The sequence below is a fragment of the Rhipicephalus microplus genome, chromosome 1, assembly GCF_043290135.1.
Source record: "Rhipicephalus microplus isolate Deutch F79 chromosome 1, USDA_Rmic, whole genome shotgun sequence".
In the NCBI taxonomy this organism is placed as follows: Eukaryota; Metazoa; Arthropoda; class Arachnida; order Ixodida; family Ixodidae; genus Rhipicephalus; species Rhipicephalus microplus.
Window position 1 is genome coordinate 256,256,265 of NC_134700.1, and position 26,902 is coordinate 256,283,166.

Genomic DNA, 26,902 nt, shown 5'->3' on the forward strand with positions numbered 1-26,902 from the left:
ATCGAGGTGGACCCGAGAGACCGCGAGAAGACCGCTTTTGTGACACCAGATGGGTTATATGAATTTAAGGTCTTGCCATTCGGTTTGTGCTCAGCCCCTGCTACCTTTCAAAGACACATGGATACCGTGCTTTCTGGGTTGAAGTGGAAAACATGCTTAGTATATCTGGACGACGTCATAGTGTTTTCCGCGACGTTTGACGAGTACCTTGAAAGACTTGAGGTGGTCTTACGAGCCATACAGTCCGCGGGCCTGACGTTGAAGCCTGAGAAGTGCCACTTTTGCTACGAAGAGCTGCGATTTCTTGGTCATGTCGTCAGTCATGCTGGTATTCGTCCCGATCCTGAAAAAATCGCAGCCGTAGAACAGTTCCCTATGCCGACCGATAAAAAGGCTTTCAGACGCTTTCTCGGCCTCTGCGCGTATTATCGACGATTTATCGCAGACTTCGCACGCATAGAATCACTACTAACTCGCCTAACAAGAGAAGACGTCACCTTTGAGTGGAATAACGAAAAGGAAGCTGCTTTTAACGATCTTCGCCAGCGACTACAAACACCCCCAGTCCTTGCCCACTTCGACGAGAGAGCCCCTACGGTGCTTCACACCGATGCTAGCAATGTCGGTCTGGGAGCTGTGCTTGTGCAGCAGCAAGATGGCGCAGAAAGGGTAATCGCTTACGCAAGCAGAACGTTAACACGTGCTGAGGCTAATTACTCCACGACTGAGAAGGAGTGTCTCGCCGTGGTATGGGCGGTTACAAAATTTCGTCCGTATTTATATGGCCGCCCCTTCAAAGTAATTAGCGACCATTACTCACTGTGTTGGTTAACTAATCTTAAAGACCCTCCCGGCCGATTAGCGCGTTGGAGTCTCAGGCTGCAGGAATTCGACATGACAGTCGTACATAAGTCAGGGAAGCGACATATGGACGCCGACTGTTTGTCCCGTTCACCCATTGAGTCGGCAACCCTACCCGAGGAGGAGGAAACATCATTTCTCGGTGTCCTCGACACGACCACCATTGCGCAGCAACAACGAGACGACGCTGAGTTGCTTGGCTTAATTACCTACTTGGATGGCAGATCTCGGAAGGCGCCAAGAGTTTTCGCAAGAGCATTGTCATCATTTTGTTTACGTGGCAGAGTACTCTATAAAAGAAATTTTTCGTCGACGGGATCTGCCTATCTGCTCGTCATCCCAGCAGCCCTTCGCACGGAAGTACTGAAAGCATGCCACAACGAGGTTACCTCTGGCCACTTGGGTTACACAAGAACGTTGGCCAGGGTACAGCAAAGGTATTACTGGCCAAGATTAACCACAGCCGTGAAGCACCACGTCCGTACCTGTCTCGACTGCCAGCGACGCAAGTCACCGCCAACTAAACCAGCTGGCCTCCTGCAACCCGTACAGGTCCCAATGACTCCATTCCACCAGATCGGCATGGACATTTTGGGCCCACTCCCTACTTCTACTGCAGGCAACCGATGGGTTATCGTCGCGACGGATTATTTGACCCGTTATGCCGAGACAAAGGCTATCCAGAGAGGTACAGCAGCGGAGGTGGCAAGATTTTTTATCGAGAATATTGTACTGAGGCATGGTGCACCAACCGTCGTAATCACAGACAGAGGAACCGCATTTACAGCAGCTCTTTTGGACCATGTTTTGATGCTGAGTGGAACAACGCACCGTAAGACCACCGCATACCACCCACAAACAAACGGGCTGACAGAGCGTCTAAACAAAACCCTTGAAGACATGCTTTCGATGTACGTTGACGTCGAACACAAAACCTGGGATACAATCTTGCCTTACATAACGTTTGCATACAACACGGCCAAGCAAGAAACGACCCGCATGACACCTTTCAGCCTCGTTCATGGACGGGAAGTACGAACCATGTTAGATGCAATGTTACCGCACGAAGGCGACGACATCGTCCCGGACGCCGACACGTTTACGGAACGCGCAGAAGAAGCTAGGCAACTTGCACGTTTACGGATCAGCCAGCAGCAAGACTACGATGCAGGCCGCTACAATGCTCACCGCAGAACAGTCTTCTACCAAACTGGCGACAAAGTATGGGTTTGGACACCCATACGAAAACGAGGACTTTCCGAAAAACTTTTAAGAAGATACTTTGGACCGTACCTAGTTGTGCGACGACTGAGCGATGTCACTTACGAAGTTGTTCCCGACTGTTCGTATAGTACAAGGCGTCGCCAGCACCATCCTGAACTCGTTCACGTAGTCCGCATGAAACCCTACGTCAGCGAGTGATTGCATGATACTTTAATTTAGAAAAAAAAACTGCATTACAGACTGCGCATCGGGGCGATGCTCTTTGGGAGAGAGGCAAATGACGCGTGTCTACATGTGGACGATAACGATGATGGGGCATTTAGTGGGCACGAGGTAGTGGGCCTCTAGCTTCTCTCGAGGCTGAGGAAGACGATCTTGTGACTGAGCTGTTCAGGACACGCTGCCTTTCGTCGTCCCAAGGTGTATCTGTGTTTTATTCGCGTTGTACCGCGACAATATATTGTGCCGAAGCCTTCGAACAGTGGGTCGCCCTCTCCAGTGCCTTCTCGTCCATTTCGTAAGAAGAACAGCTCGGGCAGAGAGTCGGTACAATGTAGCGTGAACGGGCGCGCACACTGGGCCCAGCGACGCAGCGTTAGCAAAACGCGAGCACCCTATATTCCGACGCCAGGCGCGACCGGCACGACCTTCGTCCGTCGGTGCAGCCGACGGCAATAAGCGCGAAATGTGACATGCTGCATTTCGCGCCGATGCGTTACCCAGACAACACTGCGTCTCCCTCATTTCGTGACGGAGGGACGCCGGACGCACTGAAATGCGCATGCGTCAAAGCAACGCAGCGAGGCGCGCGCCTGCGAGTATTATATGGCTGGACCGGCGCCTGGCGTGGCAACGCCGGCGTGACGGGACGAAATGAACGCCGGCGAGCACGCGCACCGCGTCACACCAAAATGTGGTTGCGCCGTGACTTTGGCATTAGTCATGTTCTTACATGACACGCATCTCATGACTATCATGTTTGCCCCAGTCACATACCTTCGTCATCTATTGACGTCACGTAATACCAAATTTGGCATATGTGCAGCTAGCGAAACGGCTGCGAGCACTTCATGAGTGTGGCATCTAGTCATGTTGTTACATGACACGCAAATTCGTCATTATTATGTTTGACTATGTCATTTCACTTTGTCGTCCGTTCCCGTCGTGTAACACCGAGTTAGGTACATGTGAAGCTAGCGAAATGGCCGCGAGCGCTTCATGAGTGCAGCATGTAGTCATGTTGTTACATTACACGCATCTCATGTTATCATGTTTGCACTGTGGCAAAGCCTTTGAACAGTGGGTCGTCTTCTCCAGCGCCTTCTAGTGGGTCACCCTTTTCATAACAAGAAGAGTTCGTGCAGAGAGTCGGTCCCCGCATTGACTAGATCAGGTACATTAAATTCCCCTATGTGCATTTACTGTAATAAAGAGGAAACAATCAGTCATTCTTCATTACATTGTCGCCGTTTCGATTTATCCGGGCAAAGCATACTAGCACCACCTCGTCAAATGCTGGGCTTGCAGCCTGATCTTCTTTCATTTGGAGCCTCTACACTGAGCTTCAGCCACAGGGATGTTTTATTCGACGTTCAGGAATACATCACTGAGACTAAACGATTTTCTTGCTAAATTACGGTCTCACTATTTTTCTTAATTTTTTCTGCAAACTTTATACCGACATTTCAACTCAAAATTAAGCTACAAAAGTTTCGTAGGAATGACGCAATGCTGAAAATATAGGGTAAATTCACCTTATAATCGGTCAATCCCCTCCTTTGGGTACGAGCCATTTGCACAGGAAAACAACAACAACAACGACTGTCACTGTCGTGAATCATCGCCGAGGGTCCGCGAATAATCGTCTTAAGAATTTTGTGGAGGGTGCTGTGCCCTTCAAACACCTTTGGTCCGCATTCGATGCCCTTGGAGCTTCGATCCCGTACCGTGCCTTCTACCATGCACCAAGACGCCACCGATCAAATGCTTCCTCCTGCGCCGACGCCATGTCCCGCTGTTCTCCGCATCCACGACCCTCCTGTTTTATCGGCACGGATGGCGCCGACGTCGAGGACTGGATCGCCTTGTACGAACGCGTGAGCGTCCCCAATCATTGGGACGAGGCAGGTAAACTCAGCAACCCTCGCGGGTGTGGCCGGCATGTGTTACAACAACCACGCATCCGATTTCCCGGCTTGGTCCGCTTGAAAACCGCCATCGTCGACGTGTTCGGCCGTACTGCCGTTCATAAGCTGCAAACTGAACAGCGTTTACGTGAACGAGCACAGCAGACCCGTGAGTCCTTCACAAGTTACGTCGAGGACATCCTTGACTTGTGCAAGAAAGTGGGCGCGAACATGTCAGAGGCTGAAAGAATCACGCATGTTCTAAAGGGCATCGCCGACGATGCCTTCATCAAGCTCCTCGCCAAGAACCCTCGCACTGTGGCAGAGGTCATTACATTATGCCAAAGTTACTACGAGCTGCAGTGGCAGTGCTTGATGACCCGTCGACCGCCATCACATGACGCTGATCTCTCGGCCTAGCCAGCAGTTCCTGACCACACGACCTTACTCGCCGAAATCAAGTCGTTCTTGCGTGAGGAAGTTGGCCGCCAGGTCTTTTTACTGGCTTTTGCTTCCCCGCAACATGCTAAACAGCCGTCAAGTACTTTTTCTGCCTCCCCTCTGCCGAGCCATTCAGCAGGAAATCGCGGAGGTCGTTCCTGAATACCACCAGCCGCCTCCTGTATCTGCGCCACCCAGCTACGCCCAAGTTGTCGCCAGGCCGCCAACACCAATTCCTGTGGCTGGCCCTCTTAGTTACACTGAAACCATCGCCAGGCCCCAGGCCTTCGGAGAAACTATGCCACCTACATACGCCGACGTCATCGATGTGACCCGAGTGTCGCCCACCATGCAGTCATATCAGCAGCCGGCACACCCATCGCGTTCTGCGACATGGATGGGACCCGCGAACCAATGGCACACTTCTGACAATCGCCCCATCGGATTTGCTTGTGGTTGCGTCGGTCACGTATCACGCTATTGCAATCGTGTGCAGCAACCGCAGGTCGCCTCCAGCTCTCCCAGCCAATCGAGCCGCTCTTAAGAACAACTGCCGCTTATGTCACCGTCGTCCCGCCCAGCTCCGTCTATTCGCCGTTGACCATCTCCGTGACGTTACTCACTGTCGCTGATGCGGCCACATCTATTCGAGGGCTACCAGGAAAACTAGTCGTCGCAGTTCACGGGGCAAGGGCTGCTATGCTGTCGAACTGCGGAAGCCCTCAGGAAACCCCATCGAAAGTGATAAACGTGCATGTTGTTGGTGTTCGTGCATCTGCCCTTTGTTGATACTGGAGCCGCCGTATCCACCATGGATGCAAAACTTAGCCGAATACTGCGGAAAGTGAGGACGCCACTTTCCGGACTCTTCCTCAGTACAGCCAGCGCCCAAAGCATTTACCCTACAGCGATGTTCACAGCCCGCCTCATGATTCAGGACGTGATGTATGCCGTCGAATTCATCATAATTACTTCATGCTCTCACGACTTCATCCTAGGATGGAATTTTCTCGCCCGCCACGACGCCGTCATTCATTGCACACCAGCACAAATAGAGCTCACACGATTCTCTTCTTTGACGCCGGCAGACAATCCATCTGCTGCAAGCACGTTACTCCTCAGAGACGACACACAAGTGCCTGCAAACTCGTCCGTGGCGGTGTCGGTCTACTGCGCAAGTCTTTCCGAGACTGCTGCACTCCTCTCGCCATCTCATCGTATTTTCATCAAAAAGACTTGCTGGTTCCTTTCGCGACCGTGCAAGTCAATCATGGCAGCACCACTATTATTGTTCTGAACTCATCTCGGTAGAGTGTTACGTTGGTGCGAGGGGAATGTCTCGGCAGCGTGGAACCTATCGAAGACGCATAAGGTATGCATCAACCCGATGAGACGCACTGCCCAAGTTCTAATACGCTTAGTGATGTTTCTACACCTGCTTCATCATCCACTGATGTATTCGGTCTCCCTACATTCCTGACAACCTTACGCCGGGCCAGCGTTCCCAGCTTCTTGGCCTATTGAAAGAATTCCGCTCTTTTTTCGATGTCGCTTAACCTTCTCTCGGCCGCACATCCACCGTTACGCATCGCATCGACACAGGCGCACAACCACCACTGCGGCAACGTCCATATCGCGTATCTCCCACAGAACACCATGTAATCAATGAGCATGTCGACGACATGCTTCGCCGTGATGTTATTCGACCCTCTAGCAGCCCCTGGGCGTCTCCTGTCGTTCTGGTCACGAAGAAGGACGGTTCAGTGCGGTTCTGTGTGGACTACCGACGCCTCAAAAAGATCACTCGTAAGGACGTGTACCCACTACCGCGGGTAGATGACGCGATAGACAGCCTGCAAGGAGCCGAATTCTTTTCATCCCTCGAAAGACGCTCAGGGTGCTGGCAAGTACCTATGGCTGAGGACGCTCGACCGAAGACCGCTTTTGTCACCCCCGACGGCTTGTATGAATTCAACGTCATGCCGTTTGGCCTGTGCAATGCACCCGCCACCTTTGAGTGCATGATAGATACCCTTCTGCGTGACCTGAAATAGCAAACGTGCCTGTGCTACCTCGATGACGTCGTCGTTTCGCTCTGGACTTTTCCACGCATCTTAACGCCTGCAGCATGTTTTAACGCGTCTGAGTGACGCTAGTCTGCAACTGAACCTAAAGAAGTGCCGATTTGCAGCTCGGCAGCTGACAATACTCAGCTACGTCGTATCCAAAAATGGAATTCTCCCTGATCCAGCCAAGCTTCGGGCCGTGACCGAGTTCCCCAAGCCGACATCTATCAAGGAACTGCGCAGTATTGTAAGACTGTGTTCCTACTTTCGACGCTTCATTCGAAACTTCACGACTATCATATCGTCGCTGACGAAGCCCCTCAGAAGTAACGGGCCTCTCCAATTATGGTAATCACAGTCGGACGACGCTTGCATAACGCTCCGTCATTTGTTGACGTCGCCTCCCACACTCCGCCCTACGACCCTACGGCCTCTACAGAGGCACACACGAACGCCAGTGGTGTCGGCCTCAGCGCTGTCCTTGCGCAGCGCAAATCATGGTTCCATCGTGGCGTGTGCAAGCCGCAAGCATACAAAAGCCGAGACTAATTACACCGTCACTGAGAAAGAATGTCTGGCAATCGTATGGGCTCTTACAAAGTTCTGACCTTAATTGTATGGTCACCCATTCAATGTCGTCACCTACCATCATGCACTATGCTGGTTGTCGTCATTGAAAGATCCTTCAGGCTGTCTCTCCCGGTGGGCACTTCGCCTGCAACACTACGACATCCACGTGCTGTACCGCAACGGAAGGCAACATGCTGACGCCGATGCCCTGTCACGCTCTCCCTTCCCTGACGACAATGATCACAACTTAGCGTCTCACCTTGCCATTTCTTCCTTTAGCATTCATACCATTGCTACAAAACAGGATCAATGGATTGCTTCACTAATGCACTTGCTGACTGATCCATCCATTCCATCCACTCGCGCGTCGCGTCGTCAAGCCCACCGTTTCGCCGTTCGCGATCACCTCCTCTACCGACGCAATTACAACGGTGGCGGCTGCCAGTGGCTACTATAGTCGTAACCCGCAGTCGGCGCTCTGACATATGCGAATTCTTTCATTCTGATCCGCAATGTGCGCACTCCGGGGCATCGAAGACTTACCACCGCATTCGCCAACGCCGGTACTTTTGGCGCGGCATGTACCGCTACGCGCAGAAATTCGTTCTTTTCCGCATATATTGTCAGCGCCGCAGAACTTCAACGCATTTGTCGCTGTTAAGTCTGCAATCTCTACCTGACCCTGTCAGGCCGTTTGGGTGCGTTGGCATCTATTCGTATGGGCCACTTCCACTAACGTCGGCTGTTAACCACTGGGCCATTGTCGTTGTGAACCACCTCACGCGATTGCCGAAACTGTCGCATTCCCCGCGGTTAGAGGGAGTGATGTGGCCTCCTTTCTGCTCCAAGGATTCATGCTGCGACACGGTCCACCCCAAGAACTTCTCAGTGATCGAGGCCGCGCGTTTCTGTCTGAAGTCGTCGAAGCCATTTTCAAAGAGTGCAACGTTGTTTACTGCAAAACTGCTGCTTACCACCCGCAGACGAATGGCCTCACCGAACGCTTCAACCGTACGCTCGACGACATGTTCTCCAAGTACGTCGCCGCCGATCACACAAATTGGGATGCCATTCTACCCATCGTGACCTACGCATATAATACCGCCCCTCAGAGCACTGCTGGCTTTTCACCTTTCTTTTTATTATATGGAAGGCACTCGTCGCACACCATCGACACGATACTTCCGTACAAGCCAGATCCGTCCGAGAGAGAGAGAGAATAAACTTTATTGAAGAATTAAAATTACGTGACTAATCCCGGGTGGAGCCCTCTTGTAGAGCCCCACTGGCCACAGCGGCTCGCCGGGCCTGGTCTAGGGTCACCAGTTGGCTCCCCAGTGCCAGTTCGGAAAGCCGTGCCTCCCAAGACCACGTTGTGAGTGTTTGTAGTGAGCGCACCAACCTAGATACTGCATTGGCTGGCCGCTCGGTACATTGGTAGGTTATGTGTGTAAGTGTGGCTGTGTGGTTACTACACCATGGGCATACCCCTGTTGTGTATATCTGTGGAAAAATTGCGTGTAGTTTTGATATGTGGGAGTATGTGTTCGTTTGGAGGCGGCGCCAATCCCGGGCTTGTTGGCTGCTTAAGTTCGGATGTGGAGGGGCGTACGTGCGTCTTGTAAGGCGTTGGTTTTCCAATATCTGCCTGCTTGTTACACTTTGCTCTTCATGATGCCCTGTGAGGTGTCCTGAGGAGAGTCCTGCGTCTTGGCCAGTAAGTCTGCGAGCTACCCAGTTTGCCTTCTCGTTCCCCCCCCCAGGCCGTCATGCCCTGGGCACCAAGTGACGCCATGTGCCTCCATCAACATGGACCCCAAAATATCAGTGACGCACCTTGGAAATGTGCCTCTAAGGTATAAGCGACATGCAGCTTGTGAGTCTGTCAAAATATACGCTGAGCGCCCCCTTATTTCGGCTTCTCTGATTGCCAAGGCTATGGCTGCTGCCTCTGCGGTGGCACTTGATCTGGTGCGTAGGGACGCGCAGGCCACGACTTTGCTTTGGTTAGTCACGGCCAATGCATATGCTTGTTTTCTGGAGCCTTGTGGTGGCGCGGGATAAAGACTGACGTCGGTAAAGTAAGCGTCTGGATCGTTACTTCTCTGCAGGAGTTTTCGTGCTCGCGCTTGACGGCGCTTTTTGTTGTAGAGCGGGTGCATGTTTTTTGGAACTGGTTCCACGATTATTTCATCACGTATTTGCTTGGGTACAATGACTGTCTCATCGCCACAATATTGAGGGGTGAGAGGGTATCCCAGCCTCTGTAGCAGTGTTCTTCCCTGGAGCATAGTGGTGAGTCGTTCTCGCTGTGCGATTAGCGTGGCGGCGGCCAATTCTTTATACGTATTATGCATGCCGAGTCCCATGAGTTTTTCTGTGCTTGTGCTGTTCGGAAGTCGCAATGCTGCTTTGTACGCAATTCTGATGAGTCTGTCAATCTGCTCTATTTCGGGCTTGCGTGTTGATTGAAAGGGAAGAGCGAACGTGACTCGGCTGAGAACGAAGGCATGTACAAGGCGTACCGTGTCGGCCTCTGTCATCCCATCATTACTTCGCGCAATTCTAGCTATAAGGGATGCAATACTCTTTACGGTGTGTTTGAGTTTGCCTATTGCAGTCTTTACGCTGTTGTTTTCTGGCACGTGCATGCCTAATATTCGAGCTACTGGGTTCCTGTTGATGATCTGTCCGGCAATTTCTAGCTGCAGCGCGGGTGCATGGTTGAACCGAGTGCGTGGGGGTCTTATTTGCAAATATTCCGATTTGCTAGGTGCGCACGACATGCCTGCAGCAGTGAGGTAGCCTTGAATCATGTCTATGGCGGTTTGCAGTACATCTTGTCGTTCTCCATAGGAGCCCTTTGTTGCCCATAGCGTAATATCGTCCGCGTAAAAGGCACAGCCCAGGTTTGGTACAGTCTCCAGCTAAAGGACTAGTTTCCGGAGGCCGATATTGAATAAAAATGGAGACAAGATGGAGCCTTGAGGTGTGCCTTTCAGAGGGAGGTCGTATGGTGATGATTTGGTACCAGCTATGCCAATCTGTGCCTTGCGATTTCCAAGAAAATCAGAGGCATAGTTGAATATGCGTTGTCCGCATCCTATGGCTGCAAGACCGTCTAGTATGGTAGAGTGCGCAATATTATCAAATGCTTTTTCGATGTCGAGTGCAACGAGTAGATTGTTGAGACTACCTGGCGCTGGGTTAAGCACTTCCTCTTTGAGCAGTAAGAAGATATCCTGGGTAGACACTCCTCGCCTAAATCCGTACATAGATGTTGGTAGAAGCCCCCGTTCTTCTGTGTATTGGTCAAGGCGAGTGAGTATAACTTTTTCGAAGAGCTTGCCAATGCATGCCGTTAAAGAAATTGGTCGTAGCTGATCAAGGCTTCGCCGTTTGCCTGGTTTAGGTATGAGTACAACCTGTGCCAGTGTCCATTCTGCAGGTATCTTTCCACTCGGTGTCCAGACTTCCTGATTAAAGTGGTCTGTGATGGCTTGTAAGATCCGTCCGAGTGGGCACCTGTTTCTGCTACAGCCAAGCTTGCTGAAAAGTGTCGAGAGCTTGCAAAGACCTTTACTGCGCATGATCAAAAGTGGCAAAAAGGCATTCGCGCTGACACCAGCACTACTGCGCCCACGTTCCTCCCTGGAACGCTCGTCTGGCTCTCGATCCCTACCACTGCAACTGGCCTATCTTCAAAACTCTTGCCCAAACACGAAGGTCGCTACCATGTAGTCGAACGGACTTTCCCTTTAAACTACTTGATCGAACCCATCGAACCATCTTCGGACATGCACCATCGTGGCGCGACATTGTCAATGTGAAGCGCCTCAAAGCCTACCATGACGCGCTCATAGTAACTAGCTGTTAGGTCACCAGGCGGCTCCCTTTTCTTAGCCAGGGTAGTTGTGACGAAGCCTTCGAACAGTGGGTCGTCCTCCCCAGCGCCTTCTAGTGGGTCGCCGTTTTCGTAAGAAAAACAACAGCTCGTGCAGAGAGTCGGTCCCCGCATTGACTGTCGCTGTCATGCACCATTGCCGAGTATCCGCCAATAAACGTCATAATATATATATATATATATATATATATATATATATATATATATATATATATATATATATATATATATATATATATATATATATATTATGCGTGTTCTCCAGTGCCGATTGAGAAAGACACGCTAAACTTTGTGTACCTCGGCGCCATAAATTACCAGTTTGTTGTATCGAGCTGTTATGTTTGCTACAACGACCGCACAACTTTCGCTCCATTACCCACTACATGGCAAAAAGTATCAGTGAATTATTAAAGAAGTAAATGAAGCTACCTGGAAACTGCCATTCAGAAAGTGCTTCACAAACTGCGTTGTCATGTTTGTTGTTGCTTTTTGTGTCTAGTTTTTGCATCTTGTTATCTGCATAACGGCAAGAATGTTACTTCGTGACTGCTGCTTTAGACCACGCCACTTGATTTCCCTGTTTTTCAATACTGGGTTGCGCTTTAGCTAAAGCGCTGCCCAGTTTTAGCTTATAAAGTCGTGTTTCTAAGTTGCTGGTGTTTCCCTTGACAACGGGCAAACCCTTTCCGTGTTTTGTGTCAACTATATGAGCAAAATCGATGCTCCACGCTAGCAGGGTTGAAAATTGTAGGCATTTTTTCTTTTGTGGCAAAAATACACTTAATAGTATGAGTCTTATGACATCGAAAACGTCATGCGGCGCATGGCATGTATGTTCGCGTAAATGATGGCCTATTGTAGATGATTCCACAGTTGAGAGAAGACAGCACCTAATTAAAAAGATTCACCGGTACTTTTCACTATCTCTGTGCCATCATTTTCAAAGTTAAACAATAAATCAAGGTATTTAGTTGAAAAGTGAAGCCTGGTTACACCTTTTATTTTGTGCTATATTTAATGTTGGTAAAAAACGCAGTGAAGATGCAATGGGATACTCACAAATATCTTCTGTGGTGTTCAGTGACGTAGAGGTCAGTGACTCTGATCATTACGGCACCACAAGAGGCTCAGAGAAGCGTAAACCCTGGTCGCATGCAGCTGCACGCAGCCTATTTCCTCCTCGCCCTTTTTTCACTTCTTCTTTACTGCGGTGCACTCTTCTTCGCGCGAATATGCCATACCCACGTTGCAAGAATACCTTATAGGTGAGCGAACACCGGGATTATCCACTGTCCGATAATTTTCTGCTTCGCTAGGAGCCTGGGAGATGGCGCTACAAACTTTGCCCCAGTTTCCCCTCCCCCCTTCTCGGTGTAGTAAACCCTATGATGTAGTAACGTAGCGGTACTCACTTATCGTCACCATAACACCCTCGCTGCATCGTCAACGCCCCCCCCCCCCTTATCACCGTCTTTATCACGGCGCTGCTCTATGCATGTCGCGGGCTTGATATCGCACCTTTAACCGGTTTTCTCGGATTCGGAAACCACCACTCACGTGCCGGATACGCTTTGCGGAATTCGCCAGCAGCCCGCCATGGTTCTCAGTCCGGCGAGCCATCTATCGGCACGCCGCGAACGAAAATACAATCGGTCCCTCCCCGCCAAGCACTCGCTTCAAGTCGTTCTCTCACCTAAAGGTGCACCGTGGCTATACCAAATAGTTACTCCGCTATTCATTACTTTGAGACGCCTACGCGTCGCGGGTTTGCTGACTGCAGCAACCGAGATATGACTTTCGTGTTTATTGATAAGGTCAGCGCAGTTAGCTTTCACAAGCCAACCTTCTCTGAAGCTGCTTCGGAGGAGTAGCGTTACCACGTTGCCTCACTCCTCTGAAGCCACTGCCTTCTAGGGTTCATGTCACTATTTTAATTGTGCTCCTGATCCGTTCATTAAAGACGATAGTTTTTCTCGGATCTTTCGACGCAAAAATTTTGATCTATCTGTGTGTCTGTACGTTTGTCTGTTTGTCCGCCCTTAATGGTACCCTAAACGACACCAAACGATATTTTAAACGGCGGACCCTATCCACAGCACCCACCAATACTGCTCAAGTTTTAGCGCTAATACTTGTGCGATTGTCCATTGTGAAGCAATTATTGCGCATATCTGAGGCACCATAACAACACGTCAATATTCTGAATGTGTGACTTTATAGTAGAAAATGCATACATAAGTAATCCTAAGGACCGTAACGTTTATCACGCTGCGCTGATAACGCAACACTTGCACCAAAAGGCAAGTGTTTTCAACGCTTTCCTAAGACAACATGGTGGCGGCAACAACCCGTCACCTTGCGTTCTACACCTCATCGCCTTCAAGATAGGCGCGCATGCCACGCGCTTCGTTTTCCTATATAGTTGCCAGATAGCGCTCATGTCTCACCTGCAACGTGACTCGATGCGCTCGTTCGCCTCCACTGCATGCTGGAGGCACTCTGACGCAGCACCTCCAGAATACCATTCACTAACTTTCTTGTGCAGAACACATTTAAAGATTTGTTCACTCTCTCCAGACGGAAGACTACTGTCTTTACACGACATTTGCAGTGTAACACACAGATACGGGGCTAATTTTTTGGTGGGCTGGCAAAAATGCCAGCTTTTAACTAATGATGATATGCTTGTAGGATGACCAAAGCTGGGTGGCCTTCCTCATTTTATTCTTCTCACTCTTTTAGTTCTTCTCTATTTCTTGTACTGTTTTCTTTTGTGTGTTCCTTTCAATCGATTTATTTCTCTGTTTATTGATTTCTTTTTCTCGTTTGTCTACCTTTCTTCACCAAACTTCATGTTCTTTATGTCTCTATTTGTAGTTAATCACTCTAATTCTTTGTGTGTTCCTTCTTCTATGTCCATCTTATATATATATATATATATATATATATATATATATATATATATATATATATATATATATATATATATATATATATATATATATATATATACACCTTCGTTTCGTTCACGTGAGTATCGAACCGAGGTTGGTCATCGCCATAGCAAGCTCGAGGCAACCAGAGAGCCACGCTATTGATCAAAACTGCGTCGAAAAAAGAAACAACTAAAAACTATGAAGGTCATGTATTGTAAGAAGTTTCTTTAACGGGTCAGATATTGCATTGCAGAAGCGTAGAATCACGTCAGGCGTCAAAAGTTGTGAACTGAGCAACCAATTGGTGTTTAAAGGTCCCCTCATTACAAAGTGCTCAGACATATATCATAATAATCAGCAGCAGAATCGTCCCCAATATGATTAGCTGCGTAGATTCGCGTGTTGCCCTACGGACCCGTAAGAAAACACGCCGATTCACAAAATAAATACTCAAGTTGTAGTAGGCACTTAATAACTGAACTTGCAATGAACATTGATACTTAGAAAGAGCCTATGTTACTTCCACAGGTGTTCGTTTTCTTCCGGCACTGTTGGCATGCGTCGAGAACCAAAGCAGGTTGGCCGTTCAGAAGGCGATGCGTACGAAGTCCTATTACACTATCGCAACTATACTCTTGAAGGCGGAGTTCAAGCGTCCTACAATTTCATTTTAGGTTTCTTGTCGTGAAGTAGAAGAGGTATGTAGCACTTAGGCTAGCCTATCTCTTTTTAATATTTCAGCTGCACACCAATATGTTCAATGCTTTACCCAAACAGATAACAACGCAGTCATGTAGGTTTTCTTACCAGCGAAAACGTTATTTGGCCGAAAACGTCGCAAATATACAAGAATCATCGCCGTTATAGTACACGTCCTTCTGCAGCTTCTGGTCACATAGCTCCCTCCGGTTCTGCTCTGTTGGCCTGTCGAAAATGGCGAAATGGCACCCACAGGTTGGCCAAAACTGTAAAGCCAACACACACTTACTTGTCAACTATATTTTGGGGCCCCAACCAACACGCTCTTGACTACCCCTTTTCTGCCCCTTACCTCTAAATAAAGCTTTCTTCTTTGCGCTTAGGGCTCACTCAAACTCAGCAAACTTTTTCGTGACACACGGATACACGCACTCGACAAAGTTTTCTTCAACTGGACACACTTGGTTTCAAGACCACAAAATTATTACTAACCCAGGCTCATTTACACTTAGACTCAAGGCTCGATCTAATTCTGAGGCAGTTTGGGTAAGTCGACTCATCAGTGAATTCACCGACCAAAAATGACTACTCTCAGTCGTCCCATATCAGTTGCCTAATAACGTTTTAAATAATTATTTCTTTCCACCAACAATCGTTCAGTAGAATGTCAAGGATGCACTCACCACTGAAATAGACATGATAGAAAGCTTTGGGTCTCTGTTTGCCAGTTGAAAATCTCTAGTTCCTTGCTTTGTAGTTTATGCATTTTTCTTTACGTTTTCCTTTGAACGATAAGTTATGTTCTCTGCTTATCTCGTATTCTCATATGTTATGCTACTGTTTTGCTTAACAAGTCCAGCGGGGGTGCTTCATTGTAATTCACTTTGCAATGAAATTACTAGAAGTCAGCTCTATTGTAAAATAAATGAATAAATATATATAGTAATAAATAAATGTTTAAACAAAACTGGGAACATGCCTTGCTTAATATCCTAGTATGGACTGCAGTTGACATTATCTAAGGTTTTGGAAGTGTATTCTCTAGCAGCTTGACGCAGTATTTTCTTTTCTTTCAACAGAGCCAACAACGTCTCTTAGGATTTTACTTTCCAGTTGGAACGAAGGGTGACACAGTGTAGAAGCGTATACCGGGAGAACACTGCCGGAGGTGTGTGACGGACACAAACGTTACAAGTAAACAACGACGCTGCCAAGCACTGAGGATGCAACGGAATGGAGAGAAAGCACCGAAACGCCTTGCAGGACTCGCGGGTACAAACAAAACCATGAGAATGGAGAGACCGCACATAAAAACGAGCTTGAGGTGCGGAACAGTCAGACACGGGTTTCGCGAAGCCCCAGCTCCTTGTCGCTTAATAGCCGAGACGGGCAGCTCCACCGTAATGAGAAACGTCAGAGCCCTCGTGAAGGCCCTTTCCGCGCGGACCGACGGCCGGGTAAACGGAAACTTTGAGTACGCCAAGGAGAATAAAGGAAGGAGGAGGAGAGAGTGCAAGCGTGAAGAGAGAAATTCCATTTCATGCCTTTTTTCCTGCGTCGCCACGTCCTCTTTCAGACCGTGACAACCTCAAGATTTCGCGTGTCTCGAGGAGTCCTGACAAGCCTTAATTAAAAACAGAGAAATACCCGTTAGTATGAGTGCCACGCACTTTTTTGCTTTACTTCCACTGCCCTTTCAATGCTTCCCTGGTCACACAACCCAATTTTCTATCTGTACGTTCTGATCCTGCTGATTTCTTCTGCTTTTGCACCCTCCCCCTGTGTCACGGATTACGAGTGGCTGCGGGCGATGTACTGAGACAAGACTCCGTTAACAACACATATCATTTATTAAACACACCCATGGCACTCCCTCTATATACAAATATACTAGAAAAATATCCATAACTTCAGATTTAAACTCAGCTTACACGCCCACCGCCCTACAAACTAAGCCTTCCTAGTCATCCTCAAGCACCTCTACTCTCATAGTTCCACTCATGATTCGGGCCGATCTTATACTTGTAACAGCTGATGATCTTTCTCCCAATGTCCTTCTTGGTCGTGTTCTTGTCGGGGTTCTCGGCCTTCTCTACGAACGTCGCCGTCCGTGCCGCTGCCGACGTGGTCACCTGTCATCATCGTCGTCGCCTGATGTCGGTGCTGACGTCACAGAGGCCTTTGAGGCTAGGCCTAGTGGCGCCAGGCAACACCCAGTGCTGCACACTGACGTATCCACCCGGGGACTGTCTTCGGCGGCTAGCGGGACTAGCACCAGGAACGTCGGCGCTTGCTGTGCGTGGCTGCTGCATCCAGAGCAGCCTCCGAGGAGGTCTCCGTCTACTTGCGTACCGAGCAGGTCTCCGTCTAATTCTCGGGGCGCCCGCGTCACAGGTTGCCGAGTCGCTGTCCTAACGCTCCCATCTTCAGTGCGCGTACTGGCGATGTGATCTTCCCTTGCAAATCCCCTTCAACAATGCCAGTGCATCGCTGCTCGCACACCGATTGCAGCTCGCGTCACACGCCTAAGGCCGCGTGGTACGGTGTGCATGCTCGCGCCATTTCCAACCTTCCCCGCTCATCATCATCTTCTTTCTTTTTATCGCGTGTGCTGCCGAATGTGCTGTGTTTATCTCTCTTCCCTCTCTGCTCTCTATCTTTCATCTCCCCCATCCCCCCCCCCATGCACAGGGTTGCAAACCGGCTGCCTATAGGCTGGTTAACCTCCCTGTCATTCTTTTTCTCCTATTTTCCTTCCTTTTTCTTTCCTTCTTTCTTACTGCGGGCTCCTGCTCGTGACACCCTGCCGTAATTCGGTGTCATGTGTGGGTTCGTATGTTTCATTCCCCGTATCGTCTCATCAGAAATTCACTTTGTGACAGGAGACGCATCGGATGGGCTAGGGCGTATAATATAGGAAGGGCTGCCACTGAGGGAGAAATTATTATGGCGCTAACTAAAAAATGCTTAACTGGTGGCATAATGGCATCAATCTGATTTGTTATTTCAGTGCTGAAAACGTTGACTCATACCTCAAAACTTTCTCAAGTTGCAGAATTATTTTAGCAAGCGTTCACAAAATAGAATGGCTGTTTTTGTATGTTGCCGGTCAATCAGCGGACGCCATCGCAGGAAGACTTCGAAATATCCTCGTAACAAGCGTGCATGAATGCATACCTGCCAATGATAACTAGAAGCTATTACCCTCACTTTGCATTATCGCAAACTGAAATTCAATATCTCCTTTTAAATGCTGCCTTCTTTGATTTTTGTTTAGCTCACGAGTAAGATGTCTGAAAAAGACATGGTTCTTCCTGCCTCACGCTCAAGAGTTGCATTACATAATGCCGTGATCCAGTATCACTATTGTGTATGCTTTTTTTTACTGTGCGTTTACACTCTTCTCACGAATGAACTAAGCTGAGACCTAAGTGATTCCATTCTTCTACAGAGCTATTTTTACGTCACGACGTCGAAGTGACAGTTTCGCAAGAAAGCGAATGCGTATAGGCCAGGTTTGCTAAGCGTAGACAATAAAAGAAATAAATCTTTAAAAAAATGAACACTCAACGTGTACTAGCTGTCTCACCAATCCCAACTTTCAAATGTGTCACTCGCGTTTGCGCAATCACCTGTATTTCCGGCTGATATTCGCACGCTGTTCCGATGCTTTTATATAGGGTAATAACAAATGTATTATCGCTTCAGTGCAAGGTCTTATTTGTACGACAAACAAAAATAAGAGGGCATTGGCAATAAACGTTTTCGCGCTCTGATCTCGCAACGTGTTACAGCGGGATCATCCGAGCGAGCTCTCAATTCTCAATATGGTGGGTGGGGCATGTGCGAAAGAGAACGTAGCTCTTACTAAGGTCGAGTAAGAAGGAATGCGGGAAGAAGAGAGGGTTTTTTTCGTCGGAGCATCGAGAAGCCCGGAGGAATCGTTTTCTCGCACGACTACGACAAGAGCGGGGACATTCTGACGAGGGCCTCGGCAAAGAAGGAGGATGAGCGAAAATCGAGAAATGTAAACAGACGCGAGGCAAAGAAACATATCCTTGTACTCGCGCTCGGGGTACTCTGCCTGCCTGCCAAGGCGGGCCCAGAGAACGCTCGGTGAACTTATCCACCTCCAGCGAAGCAGATTCTCCGCATTTCACGGTCGGCTGCCCTGTTTCGATTCTATCGCGCTCGAATTAACACCGCCATCTGTCGACTGCAGGCTTCTACGGGGTCCGATGCCATTTTTCACCCCTAGATGGCGCGACGTTATAGAACCCCGTTTTGCTGGTATTTCTTAAACTGTCTCGCTGCTGCTGCTTCTCTGATTCCCCGTCCACGACACGTCCGCGAAGACGCCGTGGCAACGGGATATTTCGGCGTGCTGTGTTTCGCCTTCCCTTCATTTCTCTAGTTGTCACCCCGGTGGCATTCGTCGTTGCGTATATAACGTTTTGCTGTGATTCTCGTTTCGTATTTGTTTCATTCTGGTCCTAGTAGTGGCGGAAGCCAGCCTCCTTATTATTGAAGGACAGAAAAATACTGTCTGGCCGTCCTAAACGTATATACTAGAAGTCAGGCGCCGCTGGTTCTGCGACGCCTGCGTTTCAATATGTCGAACGTGTCGAAACTTTGACCCTGTGTTTAAAAAAATAAACTGGCTTTTTGGGTCTAAAAAAGATCCTCTTCCTTGTTTCGCCATTCGAGATGGTATCGCTTGCGAACATATAGCCTGGCCCGCATCTCCTTAAGCCTACTTCATGCTATTGTACAGTTGTTGCTTGCCTTCTTTTTTGTTTGTTTTTTTTTCACAAAGGACGGTCATCGGCAATGAGCTTACACAAAAGTTCATTTTGCTTGAAGTGCCGATCCTCCGAGTCTAGTTCGTTTCATGGAGAAGTTCGTAAACAAAACAAAAAAAAAAACATGCAGGATAACCTGACGCACTTTCAGTTCCCTAACCTCTACCGAGATAAAGGAATAAACGGATACAAATAAAAGTATGCTATGAGTTCCAAAACAGAGGGACAACATTACTTGTGCGCACACGTGATAATGTACAGCGAGCTCCCAAATGGCCCTATGGGAGTGCCAAGCTGAAGACCCTTAGCAGTAGCACTATCCATACATCCTGTGCAAGACAACTTGCGGGAGTGTCGTTTAAGAATTTGCGCTTTTGAAAGCGGGTCTTCGGTGAATCCGATATACTGCTCCCCGAAGAACAAGACATTCAAACTTAGGCAATAATAATGGTGAATAACACCGTAACATTGATGATAAGCATCTTATCGCAATGACATCAGGCGAACCAGTTGGTTCAAAACGTTCACCATGGCTTTCCTTGGTGTGTTGGCGTGCGTTTTATGCCATACATAATTTACTTTAGAGTTACGATGTAAACGCAAGAAGCGCAGTTACATGACATATTCGTAATGTTCTCGCATTACCAAAAACACATGTCTGCTTGAATCACGCATCAGCTTCAGAGTGTACTAGAAAGGCCCGAGGCACAGGCGTTGTTTTAAAACACGTTCCATGCGTCATTCACGTTGATATGACGTCATGGGACTAGCGAATTCAACCTAAAATAAATAGCTCTTTTTAAGTTGGAGGAATAACTTAACCTAATATTGGAATTCTCGCAAATAAATCTGCTACCGAATAGTGCACAACAATAAAACCTTGCATTAATCATAGGAAAATATCACGTTCATATAAATTATATGGATATGAGTACAATAAATATGTTACACAAAACGTAAAAGAGGCAATAATATATTTAGCGGTTGCAACATACGAATACTGTGTTAGTCCACCATTAAACACTGGCTCATCAACAGCATGGGAGAGTCTATTTTCAAGAATTCAAAAAAAAGAATAAAAGTAGACAGCGAATCAGAATCAAAATCAGAATCTTCTTTATTTCCAACATATTTGTTGGGGGTCCTTCAGGCAAAAAGCTATGCGAACAGCTTGACGGGACCTGGGGGCCTACAGAGTGCAGCTTCATATAGTTTTCAATCGTATTACTGAAGGACATTGTAAACAAGTAAAGCAGGAAGAAAAAGAAACCAGCCCAATAAATAGTTCAAGGGAAGACAAGAAAATCAATCTCTTGTATACTGTAAAAAATATCGAAACGTCAATATAAAAAGTGCCGCTTCGCTTATTATGAGTAGTTTACTATTGTTGTTATGTCAATGCCTTATATCAGCACTATATACTAAAGCAATAAAAAGTGTTGCGTTTGCATCGGTTATGCAGTATTTCGAAAAGGTTTCTTTGTACTTCACCACCTGGAACAATAGTAGGTGCACTCTTACTCTCAAGCCGATTTCGATAAATATATAGTGCAGCCTATTAGAAGGTATCGTGCAGTAAAGGATGAACATTTCCTTAAGTACTGATAAAAAGTGTTTGATCTTTGCATTACTTCTACGCACTTGTTGATCACACCAGGTCTGCGAAGCATAGTCGCGCACATGATGTATTGGGACGTTTCACGAAGAATGTGAGCGAAATTACAGCAGCTTTGTTCAGCATCAGTGCGGAGTATGCCACGCACCCATTTAATGGTGAAGAAATAGCGTTCCTAAATATTTGTCAGCTCTTATTTGACACACACACACACACACACACACACACACACACACACACACATATATATATATATATATATATATATATATATATATAAATATATATATATATATATATATATATATATATATATATATATATGGCACTTATTTTCTCCAGAAAACTTCCCTTGGCACGAGCACGGTTGATGGTCGTAATTACGGAGTGGAACAACGACAACATCCATCATCCTTTGCGCGGCTCAATTTGCACGCATTACTTCAGCTATGTCTTTCGTCGATGCTTCGAGAGTATAATTACAATAAAAAAGTGCGAAAGCGTGATGTCGAGGAACTGAAAAAAGTCCTTTATTTCAACCAACAACCACAAAGCAAAAAGTTGACTCTGAGTTTGTCACGTTACCCGCTCAGTAGTACGCTAAGTTCAGTGGGAAGATTTAGCCGCGGAATTTCAGAAACGCAGCCTAAATTCCTGTGTGTTGTTTCAATATAGATATTTGTAGAGAAAATGCAATAAATCTTTTCTGTATGGCGTTCTATTGTTCTTAAGAGTTTTTTTTTCAAGTCTTCCTCCTCCGTTTAAGGCAAAGAGCTTGTGGCGAAGACCAGCCGTGTGTGGGACCATCAATCAGTTGGGAAACCACGCAAAAATCTAATTTTACGCCAATTGAAGCAGCTTAAGGCTGTCTTTTAAGAAGCAACGAAGATTGCAAGGGATATTTTTTTGGCAATTTTCATCTTCGTTGCTCTTAATAGCCGCGTGGCACTTATTATAGGCATAGGTACTATACAAGTAATATGTCTGTGACACATTTGAAACTTCTGTGAAATACGACAAAAAATGATAAGTGGTTATTTACAGTACTTCGCTTGTTTCTTTTATGATATCCGTCCCATTAGGTCGTTTACGTAATGGCGAGAGCCGAAATCATTTTGAAAAGTTCAAGCGACCTTACTTTACCGTTTAATTGCTTTAAAGGCGCTCGCGTGTAGTATCTGTCTGTCTGTCTGTCTGTCTGCTGTCTGTCTGTCTGTCTGTCTGTCTGTCTGTCTGTCTGTCTGTCTGTCTGTCTGTCTGTCTGTCTGTCTGTCTGTCTGTCTGTCTGTCTGTCTGTCTATCTATCTGTCTATCTATCTATCTATCTATCTATCTATCTATCTATCTATCTATCTATCTATCTATCTATCTATCTATCTATCTATCTATCTATCTATCTATCTATCTATCTATCTATCTATCTGTGACCCGAGGCATGCGGATATGAACAAGATATTTATTTACCTAATTATTTCGTACTAATAATACAGACTACTAAGGTGGTTTAGGCATTCGTTTTCAGTATTAAGATTCTAAACTAGCCCTACGCTTCTGGACCCATTCGGTTTCTTCCTCAAAGGGTTACTGTCCGACCGGCTCCGAAGCTAGCTACTTTTCTTGGGGTGTCGTTCTCCCTTTTCTTGGGGTGTCCCCCTCTCCACCATCGTTCTTGTCGCCGTTCTTGTTGCCGCATTGTTTTCTACGCTGGTTTCTCAAACTGTTTACATATACACTCGGCAGCGTCCCATTTGAGCGGGAAATGTAGCGAGGTGTTGTTTGGATAAGCCAGGACTCTAAGAATTGTCTGGTGTGGTGGTGTAATGGTTATGGTGTTTCATTTTAATAGGTATGCCCAGGAGTTCGATTTATGTGTGATGCACAGTTATGTGCAAATATCATGTTTGTGTGTAAATACTTTGTTACTCATTGTCTAATATGTCCCATTGACAAATAGTAGCAAGAAATTTATGTGAAACGCTAGTATTGCCTGAACTATATCTTTAACGCACCGAAAGGCACTGAGCCACATAGCAAAAGGCGTGGCTCAGTGGTAGAATGGTGTGCTGGCACGCAGGGGATTCGGGTTTGAATCCCATTGTGTGCTTGGTGCTTTTTTATGTACTGAGCTTTTTTTGCTTATTTTGTGCGATAGTGGTTACGGACACCTGTGGCGGCGATGGACAACTATGGCATCGCACGTGACCAGTGTCGTAAAAGCATAACATCTTCCGCTGTAATATTAAAAACTGTAAACTAAATATGGCTGGAGAGCTTGTTCTCTTCGTATCATTTTTACCCAGCCAGACTTCTTTCTGTCAAACATGTTTACTTTTGCTTATTTCAACATGCGCGCCGCGTTCGTCGTAGCAAAGCCAATGCAAAGACACCGGAGAGAGACCTCATTTTATCACTTCGTTCTTTTTCTATCTCTATTTACACTTATGCTCTAATATCACGTCCATAATGGATATTATCTACAACCACCCTTTTTAAGGTATGATTTTTGGCAGAGTTTAGTCACAAACACTTAAACGGGGTGGGTGACTGGAATGAGCAGGGAAAAAAAAAAACTTGTGTGTCGTTCGGTGCTCGCGTGACAAAGTTATTGGGTCTATATAAAACGCATGGGTTACGTGCTAATTTTCTACATGCTCACATGATGCTTGTAAGGCAACATTTGTGAAAGTAAGCTTTGTGAAGAGAAAGAAACGAATGCATTTATTTTTTATTATGTTTTTGAATGAATCGTTGAGTCTTGTAGTATTAGCAGCGAACACAATATGTGTTCACCCCGCAGGAAGGGATAAGATGTTAATTATTCATACAATATGAAAAACAGAGAAACACAATGTTACTGTGGCGACAGTGTAAATATTTTGAAAAGGTTCTTACATATATAAAGATAAACAACGGCCACGTGTTGATAGCCGGCGAAAGAGTAAAACCATGTTAGGCAGAGAAGACAGAGCTGTTAAGAAGAAAACTTTATTACAGAAATAATGGTGTTAATGGGAAAACCAAATTTACAAAAACAACGTTCGCCCCACCTGCGAAAATTTTAATAAGTTAGATATGAAATGCTTTTGCATGTATCACGTGTCTTTCTGCAAGCGTTTAATAATTCAGTTCTCACTGTTTATGGTCACGCCTAGCTCCAGTCAACAGACTTCAAAGCAAAGAAAAAGAATGTTTTCAAATATTCTCTGACATAAGGTACTGAGCTTTGATGTACGAAAAAGAAAACTTTCAAAACAGCAAAAGCTGCAGCCGGCTTCACGTTTTGCGGTATTACGTTTCATCAGTTTATCATAGTAATCATTCGTCGTGCAACTTTCTTTTACCCAAAATATGCCTAAAACATGCCATTTCTCTTAATGTGCATGATATTTTTTGTGTTGTTTTTATTAGGCGCGTCCTGAAACTATGCACGATTGCTATGGACGCCAAGCAAACCACCCAAAGCCGATGACGTCTGTAAAAAGGTTGCATTTTTTTGTGTGTGTGTGCCTGGCCATATCCAGGAGCTGTCCTTTGTTAGTGCCTCCTTTAAATATTTACGTTACGTTTATAGCATCCACAAACCTTTTCCCAGTAGAGATAAAAGCGCCTATCGTAAGACACCGCTTGTAAACTCAGTCGATTCCTAAAATGCTTTGTGCTATACGCTACGTGCCTTACCATAAAACGGCGTTCCAATTTATGGCAGCCAGTTTAACTTCTTAAGTACCACCGCGGTGGTGCACCTCTTACCAAACGCATTAGGAAGTCGCTCCAGCACGCTTACCGCTTCGCGTGCTTACAATGGTGTCGACTGCCCTCCGCGAAGCCTACGGTGAACGAATCTCAAAGGCGAGCTGCTCCCCCCCCCCTCCCCTTCTCGACGCACGAAGCACAGTTTCACACGAAGAACATCCAGCCTACCTCCTTATCGCATTTACTGATGCTAATTCCAGTCGTTATGGAAAACGCCATGGGCTGGAACGTTCGAAACACCCGCGTAGTGGCGGCGCGCGATCTCGGAGGATTGCTGCCAAACGATGCGCATGATTTATGCAAAACGTTATTCTCGTCTTGTTCGAGAAGCGAATCTCGTGCACACTGCCGTTTAAGGAAACAAGAGGTGGAAGAAAAAATAAAATGATATTGATGCTGCGCTGTTATATGGCGAGGAAGACATGCTACGCGCGCGTTGATGACCGCCTGTCCTGGCAATAAGCACGCTGTCGCATTATTGACGTGCGAGCAGCGTTAAAAAAGTGTATCGCGATGCTCTTTCACCCGGAACAAATCGAGGTGGCCTGGGCGCGTGTGTAAATGGCCACTAGAAGTAGCATTCGTTCTGTCTGACACCATCACATAGCCACGACAAAAATGAACAAATAAAAGAGGTCAATGATGTCTTTTTTTCTGAAAACCTTTTAATTATGAAACACTTTCACTTAAACAGCGGGTGGGAAACGAAGGCGTAATAACCCCGATTGGTGTCATAGCTCGCTTCTACACTTTGATGAGTTACGTGTTTTTAAGATGATATGACGCTGTAGTTTGTTAATGCTTATAAAACACTTCTTCAGTGAGAGAAAAGGCAATATTTCAATGTAAGACTAAAGATTGAAGAGGTAAGAAAGTTCGGTAACACAGCTAGTTGTTGGATCTAACGTTTCGACAAGCGGGCTGCAACTACCTTCTTCAGAGCGTGTTCTGGTGGCTATATTCGCATTTGTATACACGTCCCAAAGTAGGCACTGTATTTACGAATTTTTCCTTTCCCAGTTGGCAGTTTCACGTGCAACAGCTTTGTAAGTGATTTAACATCAAAAGCGATCTGTATGTTGAATGTCTCTATTAATGTTATGAATTTACCACTCTCAGCTGTTCAGTACTGGTGATAATGGGCTAAGCATCATTCCAGCTCATGACAGAGGGTCAAGAAGGCATATCTCAGCCTCAAAAAATCAATCAATAATTAAATGGTGGCATGCTCTGTCCTGATGTTAACGTTTGTCCTTGCCTGCAAATGAGATGACATTTGATTCATAAAATAGCCGTCATTTTACGAACGTTGCAATGTGAGCGTTTGGCAGTGCAAGAATACAAGAAAGAAGAGGAGAAGAGGGGGAAATATAATTGATATGCGAACAGGTTAAAAATGGCTGACTGGTGGCTGCCACGCTTTTGGGAAGGAGAATTGACGTTGAAATAGAAAATCATTTGTTACGAGCAGTCATGTGCAGTTATTCATGAAGTAACGTGGTATCCCGTGGACTGGGTATACAAATTGTATATAATAATGGGCTTGGGAATGTTATAGTATAAATTGAAGTAATGCTCATGAATCGTCCACTTCCATGTTTTTTGTCTATCTGTTGCAGTTGTATGCTAACATTTCTAATGAAAATTGGGTGAAGTGACACTATTATTCCCTGTTTCTATTTCGTTCTATCTAGTTTTTTTTTTCTTTTGGTCCAAAATATAGCAAAATGGAGAAGCCTAGGTGTTCTATTCTGTCGACTGCAAGTACGCTTTAACAGAACAAAACAAAAAAAATATATGCATACAACTCCACCAATTAGCCCGAATATGTACCCTAAAGGAAAGTGAAAGCTTCAAAGAAGAACAGGAAGTGTAGAAGCTGAAGGAAGTAACTGGAATCTT